Genomic DNA, 12,545 nt, shown 5'->3' with positions numbered 1-12,545 from the left:
TACAGCTCCACAAGATGTGCCTCTCCTAAAGCAGATTTTTGCATTTTTGTACAATAAAAACTATGTTTTAAATCGCACCAGTGTAAGTCATGCACTCCTGTAGATGTGTTTTCAGACAGAGACATTTATATATATGCCTAGTTAATGGCCTCCTGGGCAGCAGGAACAAATGAGGAAGGAAACTGGGCTGATAAAACATGCTTCTCCTTCAAAAAAAACACCCCAGTCTTCCCTTTCAAGAGAAGGCTATAAACTTTTTCTTGATTGGCCTAAAGAGGATAAACAAGTCTCTCCATGTCCTGATCTTTTACTAGTCTCAAATTATTTAGAAAAGTTTTAATTTCTTTTTTTTTTTTTTTGGTGGGGGGGTGGTGGTGTTGGGGTCTGCACTTCAGACCTGTTCTCCCAGCAGCCAGGGACCTACAGCTGCTGTGGGTGGGGCAGGTGCTCAGGTAATTACCAACAGGTGCTTGGTAATTGCTAACAGCAGTTGAGGTGAGAAGTTGGCTTGTGCCTGGCTGAGGGCTTGAGGACTGTGGTGACAGAAGGGATAGGGAGTGGAGTGGAAAATATCAGTTACGCAGGCAAATCTGAGGTGTAGGTGGGATTTAACTGGATTAGGTACTGCATTTCATGGACTTGATCACATGAAGAACTGAACATGAGGTAGGACTATTTAGTTGTTATTCTAAATGCTGCATTTACTAATATGTAATGTAGTTTCTTCGTATTTTGCTTATAAGCTGTCCCAAAAACATTGAAGTCCAACTAAAGTCTTCATAAACACAAGTTAATAGCTTACTTTTTGTTAAAAACAGAAGCTGAAAGGGCCAATGGCTCTTGCATTCAGTAATTCACACATTTTAAAAGAAGTGGCTCTCTCTTGTTCCTGTAGCTAGCTTGTCTCTTCAGGCTAGAAAACATTTCTGGGAGCATTTCCTTGCTGCTCCTATATCTCTATGCCCTTGGAATCTGATGCTAATACTATATTTTTCTAAAATTAGAAAATTTTAAATGTCTGTAGGCCCTTTCGTTTTGTAATCTGCACCTGTCACTCAGAGGGGAAAAAAGTCTGGTAAGTTTTTTTTCTTGTAGGCCTCTCAAATTGCAGCCCATTGCATTTAGCTGCAAAATCCTAAGTCATGCTAACAGGATGCCTGAAATGGACACTGGTAGAGAGTAAAAAAAATTGCCTGATGCAGATGCTATCAACTATTTTTAGTTCCTGACAGCCCAGTATTTCCCTTACCCAAGGACTTTTCATATTTCTTTCTCTTTTTCTTTTTCTTGCAGCTCTCAGTTCTGTGATGACTGAGAAAAAAAAATACAAAGTAAGCGTATGCAGAGTAGATTGACTTTATGAGAATTAGGGGGCAATTTGACCATACACTGATCTGTATGATTGCCTTCTTCTGTGAGATTGTAGTGGTGTTGTAATATGTGTTGGGAAATAATTAATGCTATAAAAGCATGTATTTCATATAAAGATTGCAAAATCCAACCAAGTCTCTGATCACAAGCAACCTGAGAGGCAGGAGTCTATTCAAATTCCGAAATTCCTGAAGGTGGTCAGATAACGATCAGAACTTTAGCCCAAGAATAGACACACCCAGCGCAATGATCACCATTATCCCGAGTCATCGGAAGACGCCTAAGAGCGATCATTGCCCTGTTGATAACATCGATCAAGATAGCCAAAGTCACCAGAAAGATACCTGTGAATACGTGACTTCCCTGAATCCGATCAGTGCTGGCTATCAACAAGGAAATGGCGATTGTCCAGCTCTGCACACTGCAAGAACCAACTATGAATATGCAGTTACAAAAGAAACTGGGACTTCTTTGCTCAAGCATAATAAACTATATAAAGCATCCCTACAAGAAGCAGCTCTCATGAATGGTGGAGGGTCCGATGCAATAGAGGTAGGATCCAGGTTCACCCAGCACCGAACCTGGGCTCGACACTGTCTCTTTGGCTGTGGTGGTTTTGAAGACCATATTTTAGTCGCGGAAAAAGATAAAGAAATCTTTTCACCTTTTTTATAATTTGGCTTTTGACTGATCATTCATAACACTTCCATATAGATGATTCCACATTTGGTGTCTTGATGCATAAATCAAGAGCACAATCAGTTCATGATTAGTACCAGTACAAGCTGAACTTCCCAGAGTAGCCAACTGAAAGAATCTGAAAAGAAGAAATGCAGGAAATGACTTGGTAAACCTTGCCTGAAAGATGGGTGACTTTTTTTTTCAGTAATCTGTAATCCATTCCCTTGGCTTTTGGCTTTCTTAGCAAGGCCATCTGCATCCTTGATTCCCGATGAAGTGAGAAGCCTGGGCTTGTGCAAGTGCCTGAAAGATGCCCTATTCCTCTGCAGGGACATTCAGGCTGGAACAGGAGCTGAAGCCCTCTCTGGGGCAGCTTCCTCCAAGCTGGAATTTGTGCCGTGCTGGGAGAGGAGGAGGGGGAGAAGGCTGGCGCTGTGTGGCAGGAGCAGGAGGATTGGCCGCAGGACATTCTGTCTGCACCGCTGCCCCGCAATGGGTGGCTGTGCCCGGGGCTCTGGTCCTGGCCCCGTGTGCGCTGAGCTGCCTGGGCTGGGCTCAGGTTCCCACTGGGACTGGGCAGAGCCTGGGCTCAAACTGGGGGCAGCAGCAGTGCAAAACACCTCTGGGCATCTGCATTTCCTGCTGCTGGGAAGGAGCAATGAAGTGAGTCGAGAAGTTCTGGTTTCTGTTTCTCCTGGTGGATTTTTTAGTTTAATTCCACACTGCGGAGGCAATTTCTGTGATGGCCTCTGTCAGTTTATTCTATTTCAACAGTGCCAGCAACAGGGCTCTGTTTGAGCACTGCAAATGTGGCCTGTGTGGCTTTAATTCCCCTCACTTTAGTGGTCAGGGGCTGGTGGACATTCCAGTATCTGCTGATCTTTATGCCTGTGACAAAAATACTGACTTCACTGTCATGAAAGCACCATGGGTAGCACCAACTGAAAGAGGCACTTGCAGTTTTATGCATAAAATTCAGGTGGCAAGCAGAAGAGGGCCAAGAGCAGTCATGATCCCCAATTCCCAAGGCAAAGGCGCCAGCAGCCTCCTGCTGTCACCTCAGGGTGAGTCAAACAGAGCTGAAAACAGCGCTGGAACCTGATCCTTTCTTCCTCTGAGGGCTGGCTCAGGGCAGCACAGGCAGGTCCTGAGCAGTCAGGGCTGTGTGTGGGTGCTGGTTGCTCTGCTCCAGAACTGAGCTGGAAAAAGCCCTTGGGAGCCGAGGCAGGAGCAGGCGGGAAGGGGCCGGCGCTGCTGCTGCTCCTGGCCAGGAGCCCCGGCTGGGCCGGGCCGGCGCCCCCTGCGCTGCGGCTGCTGCTGCTGCCAGAGCCGGGCGGAACTCGGGGACAGGGAACGGACACGGGGGAACAGCAAAGGCCTGGCGGCTGCAGGGATGGTGGTGCTGGGGCCAGTGCCAGCACAGAGCTTCAGCCCACAGTTAACCCCGAAGGAAACGCTGGGGAAAGGCTCCATTTCAGCCTTTCTGCACTCATGGCTGTGAAGGAACTGAAATAAAATGAGAACAAGCAGGGCCCAACCCCTTCTCCTTTTGGAGGAGCCCTGCGCCTGGGGCTGAGAGGGGCCATGAGGGGCTCTGAGGGGCCATCAGTCATGAGGCGCCATTAAGGGCCTTGAGAGGCCATGAGGGCCCATGGGGAACTCTGAGAGGCCATAGGGGTCTTTGAGGGGCTGTGGGAGCCCAGGCACCTCATGCAACCAAGGGTCCATCATGTCCCAGCAGGGCCTTGTGCAACCAAAGGGACCATGGTGACACTATGGAGCCTCATGGTATCACAGGTCCATTGTTACACAGCAGCCACAGCAGGACTGCAGAACCAAGGAGATCATTGTGACACTGCACAACTGTGCAAACCTGGGAGCCTACCAGGGAAAAGGCAGTAGCAAGGCCCTGGAAAGACACACCACAGGCTCCAGGCACTCCTCACAGCTCAGGGTGAGAAAAACGGCTTCCCCATGGTGCTCTGCAGGACTATGTTAATTTGTCCCAGTCCTGTCCTCTCCATTGGCCTTCTCTACCCCTTTTACACTTACATGTTCATGTTCTGGCGAGTTCTCCCTTCCCATTGGTGTATAACCCTGTCCATCTACCCTGGCATTTCCCACTGGTCCCACTGTACCACCCCTGAGCCCTCAGGATACCTGGTGCTCTCCATTGCACCCTCTTTCCCTCCATTTATGCCCTGGACAATCCTTTCTCTTTGGCCTCTGGACACTTTCAGCGTTTCTCTCTCTCTCTGTGTGTGTGTGTGAGTGTGTGTGTGTGTGAAGGTCCGCCCGAAATAAATGGGTGACGAATGATTTTTGGGTGCAAAAATAACCAACAAAAGGCACAGGGGTTTTGCAGTAACAAATCAACAAGGTGCAATTTTATTGATTATAACCACAGCTAAATATGTGTTTGGTTAAGGGATCCGGGGAAGAGAAGGGTAGGACAACGGAAAAAGGGAGGAAAGAAGGTCAGGGAATGGGGTATGGCTACCAAAACATGATGTCTTCGGGGTCCCGTCGCCGAAACTCGCTGGTACACGCATTGGGGAGATCTCAGAGGACAGTCAAAACCGAACCCCAATATATATACTGTTCTTGGTTGGGGGAAGGGTGGCTGAAATTAGGTTTCCATGGAGGGGAGAAGAATAGGAACAGGAGGAGGGGGTGAAACAGTTCCATTGTTTTCATGGCCGAATGCTCACAGGTACGTTAGGTTTTTCCCCCTCCCTGAGTTGGGAGGGAGTACAGTCCCAGTCTCTGGAAGGAGGTTGCCAGGGGGGTGCCACGGGGGTGCCATGAGGGTGCCAGAGGGGTTCTTGGTTCCTTGATGAGGGGATTCGCATCTCTATTGGTCCATCACAGTGGTTGAAGACAGGCAAGAGGGGTCTTCTCATGGAGCGGGGGGGACCCACCCCAGAGCTCAGTCCAGCCAGGTCAGGAGTTTGGAAGAAAGTCCAGTTCAATTGTCCAGAAAAGGGCAGCATGCCCCCTTCGAGTACAGCATGGCATGTTCTGCAAACATCACTTGTGAACACACTAGATAAGCAGGAGACTTTCTTTCCCAACTGGCTCAGCAGTTTTAACCCTTCGGCAGTCTTTTCTCATGATGATCGTGAGGCAAAAAATGAAGGATTTTTGGATGGACTTCTACACGACCCCATGACTCACGATTGTCTTGAGGAATCTTCATCAGCAGAACTCTAGAGTGTCTTCGAGACTCGTTGCACGTCGGTAGCATAACCCCGGAAAAGTAGGGATGACAGGAAAGAGGGGATAAAAGGGGAAGAGAAGGAAAAGAAAGAGGGAAAAAGGGAACCGACAAACTTAAACATAATTAATATTGATCATCATAACAATTTCCCATGTGGTTATCTGTTATAACAATTTAAAAAAAAATTATGATTAATTTTAACAATTTCAAAAAAATATTAATCAAAGCAATATCATTTGTTTAACAATTTCAAAATGATTACAACAAATCACAAATAATCAAAACAACAAACAAATCATAATATAATCATCGTCTTTTAAAATTATTTTCTAAAAATTAAAGTAACTTTCTGTAAATCATACTATATTTAAGAAGTTGTTCTAAAGCACATATGCTTGATTCATAACTGTTTCGTATAAAGTGTTTTGGGGACATCTATTGTATCGAGTACACCAGCTAAGCGGTGTGCATTGACTACAGTTGACAGTCTCTTAAGCTTTTTCATCATTCTCCAATTCAAAATGAATAGGGCTGCTGACACGATAAAGCCAAGCATAACTAGGATCAAAAGAACAACAATTGGATGGCACACACTGTTCAGAACACCTGTGGCAGTAGGTGACCACCCAAAGAGAGTATCCCACCACCTATGCTCAGCATCCTGCTTTACCCTCTCCATAACCCGGTGTATTTGTCTCACGTTGTGATGAACAGTCACCAGGGTCTTCTCCTTGATTTTCTCGAGGATGTCAACCAGGTCTTGATGGAGCAATAGTTGTCTCACGAGGGTGAGGTTCATTCCGATAGGAGTGGGCATCAGCTTCTGGATCAGTGTGTAGTTGGATTGCAGTAGGTGGTGAGAAGTAACTGGAGCTTCATAAGAGAAATCGCATCCTACTATCTTAGTAAAGTTACAAGCACAGAAATTTAAATGATTTTTAGTATCTACTATAACATTTTATATGAGCACAAAATCACAAATAGTTCTAAAGCATTCACATCTATCACCTATGTATATAAGAACTGTTTCAAAAGCCTCACTAGGACAAATCTCAAAATGACAGATATTTTGCTCTCTGTCTTAACAAATGTCTTGAGCTATGATTGCATTGCTTTCACAAATGAGCCCTTGTTGTTCTTGGGCAACACAAGATTCCAAATTAATAGTTTACCATTTCTTACCAATTTGACAGGCCCATTCTCTGTGTTCAGAAAAAATAGAGAATGGCTCCATCGTAATTCAATTCTAATGCTATAACAAGGAAAATCAAATGTACTGAGGCATTGCGTATGGTTAACACAAAAACTGTGGCTGTATTTAAAATGGGATCACAGGTCAAAATTCACTAGGTTCCACCAGGATTGGAATTCTCTTTCAGAGTCAGTGGCACTGTCCCAAATTATTTTCCGAATTTCAGTAGGAAAAGTGCCTTCTTCATCTTCTCTTAATAATTGAGGCAGCAACTGACTGCATCCATAATTGTGCCTGGATACAGCTGAGAGCCAAAGAAACATTGTTTTGTGTAGCACAAAGTGCATCAATTATCAATTTCTGATCATTTAATATGTTTGATAGCAGCCACTGGTGTGTTCACAAAAGCCAATAAGAATGACTGCAGTGGTTGCTGTACTTTGATCAAATCTCTAATTGTGACAGCCAATTTATTCAAGTTCAATTAATTTACATGTTATGTGTAATATCATCACCTGGTGTTACCATAAAGGAAGGGAAAACATTATTTCTGTTGTCCATCATTAGTGTTATCATAGTTTATCAGGTCTTCATGTCCCTTGGAGTTCTGAAAAAGCAAACACAACAGATTCTGCCACTAATAGGCAGAAAAAGTTAGAATAATGGAATTGTCAGAGAGGTTTTGAACAGCAGTGGTACTTCCCCTACAGCAGCAGGGAGTCCACCAAAAACAGGTTGTCCAGGGTAATGTGCTGGGTTCTTGAAATCATCTGGTTCCTGTAGTGAAGGAATTGTGATTGGAGCTGTTGGGCAAAAACCAGTGATTTTGGAGCACTCATTTACCCCCCATCTATAGTAAGAGGTATGAGAAGTCCATTTAATCTTTTCACCTTCTGCCCAATCCTGCACACTTTTGACAGTAAAGTGAGAAACATTACCAGATTGAATTTCCTGTGGGTTTAGGAAAATCCCAAACCATCCCTGCATTGCTTTAACAGTATTATCTCCTGTAGTTCTTTTAAAAGCATCAGCCTGGAGCAACCCAAATATAAACATAGCATAGGACTTGGTGTTAATACAGACAAGAAAGTAATTCTGTCCCTCACTTTGGAAAATACTCCAAACAGTTAACAGTTCCCCAACCTGGGCATTGTCCTGTTCCTCTCTGTTAGCAGAAGCGGGGGAGAGAGGAGGGGTTGCTTTAGTCACAGAGGCAGGTTTATTTTGGCTGCTGCCCAAGCTCCCAGTTTCTTGGATTGCCCAGTTCTCCTCCATCTCCCTGGGAGCCAAGCCAACCACAAACACTTCCCCTTCCAAGGCAGTGTACCTTTTCTCAGCATCTTTGAAACCACAGGAATAAAAACCAACAGGCTTTTTCAGACCCTCAGGACCCTGCTGCCAAATGTGTACTGAAAGTTGTGAGGAGGCAAATCCCCACTCCACCTGAAAGGGGTCTGTAGGATGGATAGGGTCCAGTGCTTGGTGAGCTGTCACTTCAAGAATCAGCAATTGCAATGTTTCCTTCTGAGAAGAAGTCCAATCCCATTTTATTCTTTTTCTCAGCAAGTCATAAAGGAGAACAAAAGGGTCATTCTGGTTACTAAGAAATTTATCTGGTCTTTCTATAGGAGACAGAGCTACTATGGTTTTCTGAAGGAGAATTGCTGTAGGTTTAAGTGTTCCCGGAAGCCTTTGAGTTAAAGAGGTCATAATTTCAGGCTTTACAGGTGATTGGATTGGAGATTCAAAACCAGGAATTAATTTCTTTTCATGAATCAATTGCAGGCAGCCGGATTTGTGAATGTTTTCCAGGAGTTGGTCGGGGGTACCGACCAAAGGGTCTCTTTTTCCCAAGGGGTTAAGCCCCTCAGCCCAATGAGCTGTGTGCTGATTTAGGGACCATGGCATGTGTCTGTCTGCTGTTGTTAGGAATGCCCCATGTCCCCAGCACCCACCGGCTTCTTGTTCTGACAAAAGAATATGATCTCCCCCAGTGAGAGACACTTGACAAATGTGTTCTGTTTCAGATTTCTGGGGGAGAAGCCCGTACTGCTTTGTAAGTTTTGTTAATTCAGTAGCAGTGTACGGGATTTCTTTAGTGGTTTTGTGTGGGTTAAGATCTTCATTATTGATATAGTTGCATTCTGTTTCAATTAGAGGTTTTATGTTGTTACAGCAGTGTTTCCCGCAATTTTTCATCAGGGTTAATTCTGTTTGAGAACAATTCTGACTAGTGTGAGGAGTTTCTTTCTCCTCTGTTTCTTTTGAGGAATCAGAGTTCTGTGAATTTTTAACATGTCCCTCTCTCAGGGCAGTCCGTAACAAGATATTTACATTTCTTTCTTCATCCAATTGTTTTTGCAAAACTTCAACTAGGTTTTGGAGGGAGTCTATGATAGCATTTTCCTCACTTTTTCACTTAAAGCGAGTTTCTATAGCTGCTGTGAGACAGGCACCCAAGACTGAGCAGAAGATGGTTTTATTTGTGCCCAGTTTAAATTTTGTTTCATGTTGCAAAGAAGATATGCTATCAATAACATTTTCTAAGTTAAACCAATTGCAGTTTGCCCATTCTTCTCCCCCTGGAGAAGGTGTGGCATTGTATTTAGCAAGCAGAGCATAAAATTCAGCTTTCCCTTTTGCACTGAAGTTTCTAGTCATTTTGTGAGGGGACCAAAGCTACACCAGGGAGTTAACTTAAGTTACACAAATAACACAGCCTTTTCACTGTCCCCTTGCTTCCCTGGGTAGTTGAAGAGACAGAATCAGTCTGGGAGGCTCTGTGAGGTTGCTTCCAATTTGTCTCTTCCTTCCCAGACAGTACAGATACGCAGTCACATGAACACACACACACACAAATGTTTTCTTTGTGAGGGGACCAGAACCTAGAACAGGGGGAAAGCCACTCAGCCTTCACTGGGCTGCCCCTCACTCCCCTGTGTAGGTGAACGGACAATATCTGTCTAAAAGGTACAGCTTAATTTCCTCAGGTCTGTCCCTTCCCTTTTAGACAGTCCAGGTACACAAATACAGCAGTAACAACAGTAACGGGTTCAGATTCAGCTCAATTACAACAGTAACAGGTTCGGATTCAACTCAAATACAACAATAACAACAACAGTATCAATATCAATATCAATATCAGTATCAATATCAATATCAATATCAATATCAATATCAGTAACAGCATCAATATCAGGATAAGTATCAGTGTCAGTGTCCGTGCCAGTAAGATCAGTAACAGAAGTGACAGTAACAATTTCCCCTGCTTTTGCACCAAAAAATCTTTTGTATCAATTCCGGAGCCTGTGTGCTCAATCGAGGGTGAGATTTGGCTTTGGTGTGTGCAGTCTGCGAGAGGTTACAAACTACACAAAACCTGCAAAATCTCACTGGCTACTGGAAATCCTGTCTGTGATGCCAATTATGTGAAGGTCCGCCTGAAATGAACGGCTGACGAATGATTTTTGGGTGCAAAAATAACCAACAAAAGGCACAGGGGTTTTGCAGTAACAAATCAACAAGGTGCAATTTTATTGATTATAACCACAGCTAAATATGTGTTTGGTTAAGGGATCCGGGGAAGAGAAGGGTAGGACAACGGAAAAAGGGAGGAAAGAAGGTCAGGGAATGGGGTATGGCTACCAAAACATGATGTCTTCGGGGTCCCGTCGCCGAAACTCGCTGGTACACATCTTGGGGAGTACTCAGAGGGCAGTCGAACCGAACCCCAATATATATACTGTTCTTGGTTGGGGGAAGGGTGGCTGAAATTAGGTTTCCATGGAGGGGAGAAGAATAGGAACAGGAGGAGGGGTGAAACAGTTCCATTGTTTTCATGGCCGAATGCTCACAGGTACGTTAGGTTTTTCCCCCTCCCTGAGTTGGGAGGGAGTACAGTCCCAGTCTCTGGAAGGAGGTTGCCAGGGGGGTGCCACGGGGGTGCCATGAGGGTGCCAGAGGGGTTCTTGGTTCCTTGATGAGGGGATTCGCATCTCTATTGGTCCATCACAGTGGTTGAAGACAGGCAAGAGGGGTCTTCTCATGGAGCGGGGGGGGAGCCACTCCAGAGCTCAGTCTAGCCAGGTCAGGAGTTTGGAAGAAAGTCCAGTTCAATTGTCCAGAAAAGGGCAGCATGCGCCCTTTGAGTACAGCATGGCATGTTCTGCAAACATCACTTGTGAACACACTGGATAAGCAGGAGACTTTCTTTCCCAACTGGATCAGCAGTTTTAACCCTTCGGCAGTCTTTTCTCATGACGATCGTGAGGCAAAAAATGAAGGATTTTCGGATGGACTTCTACAGTGTGTCTGTGTGCTGGTGCTCTCATGGTTCCTACCCATTGGCACAAGACACTCTCAAGGAAGGTTTTGTCCACACCACCTAAGACTGCATCAATAACTCATTTTCTTCATTTACTCTGTGGTGTAAATAAACCATTCTGTCTAATCATGATCAGAAAAAATCAGAGCAGTATTTATGTAAATTTATCTGGTATTCTATGATTAATCCTGTGCGACAAATAGCATTAAAGTCCAATTCCAATGTCCAATCTTTTACACCTTTGAGAAAGACTGGGGGTGGGCTTGGATCCAGCCACTCCCAGACTCCTCTCTTAGAAGGAATTTTAGAAGTCTAGGGGCCCTGCACAAGTTTGAGGCATCATGGTGGCTGTTGAGTGTCATTTTTCCACCTCACGTCTCGGCAAGAGTTTCTCCAAAAAAGAAATAAAGCTTTTGCCTGAAGCTCCCACTGTGCCCATGACAGGAACTCCTGTGAGTGTCTGAGACATCCTGGCTCTTTGGCAGCCTGGGGACTCCTGGGATGTCACCGTGGAGCCCCCATGAGTGCCTGTGACAGACCGGTGCCTTTGCAGCCCAAGGTACCCTGGGATGTCACCATGGAATTGCTGTGACTGCCTCTGACCACACGGCTCTTTACCATCCCCAGAAAGCCCTGGGAGGTCTCCATGGAGCCCCTCTCTCGGCCTGTGACATTCCAGCTCTGGAAGAGCCTGGAGATTCCTGGAAAGTCCCCATGGAACCCCTCTGAGGGCCTGTGACAAACCTGATCCTTAGCAGGCAACCATCACCAGCCCCCTGTTGCTATGGTCAGTTTCCATGGCAACCATCACCAGCCCCCTGTTGCTATGGCCAGTCCCTCGGCAGCTCCATGGAGACCCCATGCCAGGGCTGGTTGCCATGGACACCAGCTCAGGCCTGCAGCCAGAACCCATTGCCATGGCAACCATTGGCAGCCCCATCCCCAGGCTCATGGGATCCCAGAACCACAGAATTGGCTGAGCTGGGAGGGACCCATCAGGATCCTCCAGTCCAACTGCTGGCCCTGCACAGGACACCCCAACAATGCCAGCCTGGGCCTGGCAGTGCTGTCCAAACGCTGCTGCAGCTCCGAGAGCCCTGGAGCTGGGACCCTTCCCAGGGGAGCCTGGGCAGGGCCCCAGCAGCCTCTGGGCAAAAACCTTTTCCTGACATCCAACCTGAGCCTGCCCCGACTCAGCTGCAGCTGTTCCCTCCACTCCTGTCCCTGGGCACCAGAGGGAAGAGGTTCCCACAGCCCCAGCCAGGGACCCACTCCCAAGGCTGCTGCCATGGCCACCAGGGCTGGGACCAGCTGGGATGCTGGTTTTCACGGGCCGGAGTTCAGGAATGGGATTCCCCAATTTTCTGCTCTTGCTAAAACTGCGCTGTCCTCGCTGCCCTCCCGCCTGACCTGGTAAGCGCAAAAGGCAAAGATCCCAGGCTGGGATAAGAAAAATTTATTGGGAACAACAATGAGATAAGGAACGAATGGAACAGAAACAATATTGATAACAGAGTGTATAAATAAAACTGTTTACAGGGAAAACTAAAACACAACTTACTGGGTCTGCCTTGCCACGTATTTCCTCCTGCCTGGAAAGCACACCCTTCTCCTCAGGGACAGAGTGAGAGGGAGAGAGTGTCCCTTTCCTGCACCTGGAAATTCTCTGAGGTGGGAGTGAATGTAATGACACAGCCATGGCAAGACCCTCATGTTTTTCCATGCCACTGGTAGGGGCAGGGAAAGGGACAGGTGTC

This window comes from Ammospiza caudacuta, chromosome 33, assembly GCF_027887145.1.
Source record: "Ammospiza caudacuta isolate bAmmCau1 chromosome 33, bAmmCau1.pri, whole genome shotgun sequence".
Lineage (NCBI taxonomy): Eukaryota > Metazoa > Chordata > Aves > Passeriformes > Passerellidae > Ammospiza > Ammospiza caudacuta.
Note: the sequence above shows the minus strand (reverse complement) of the source record.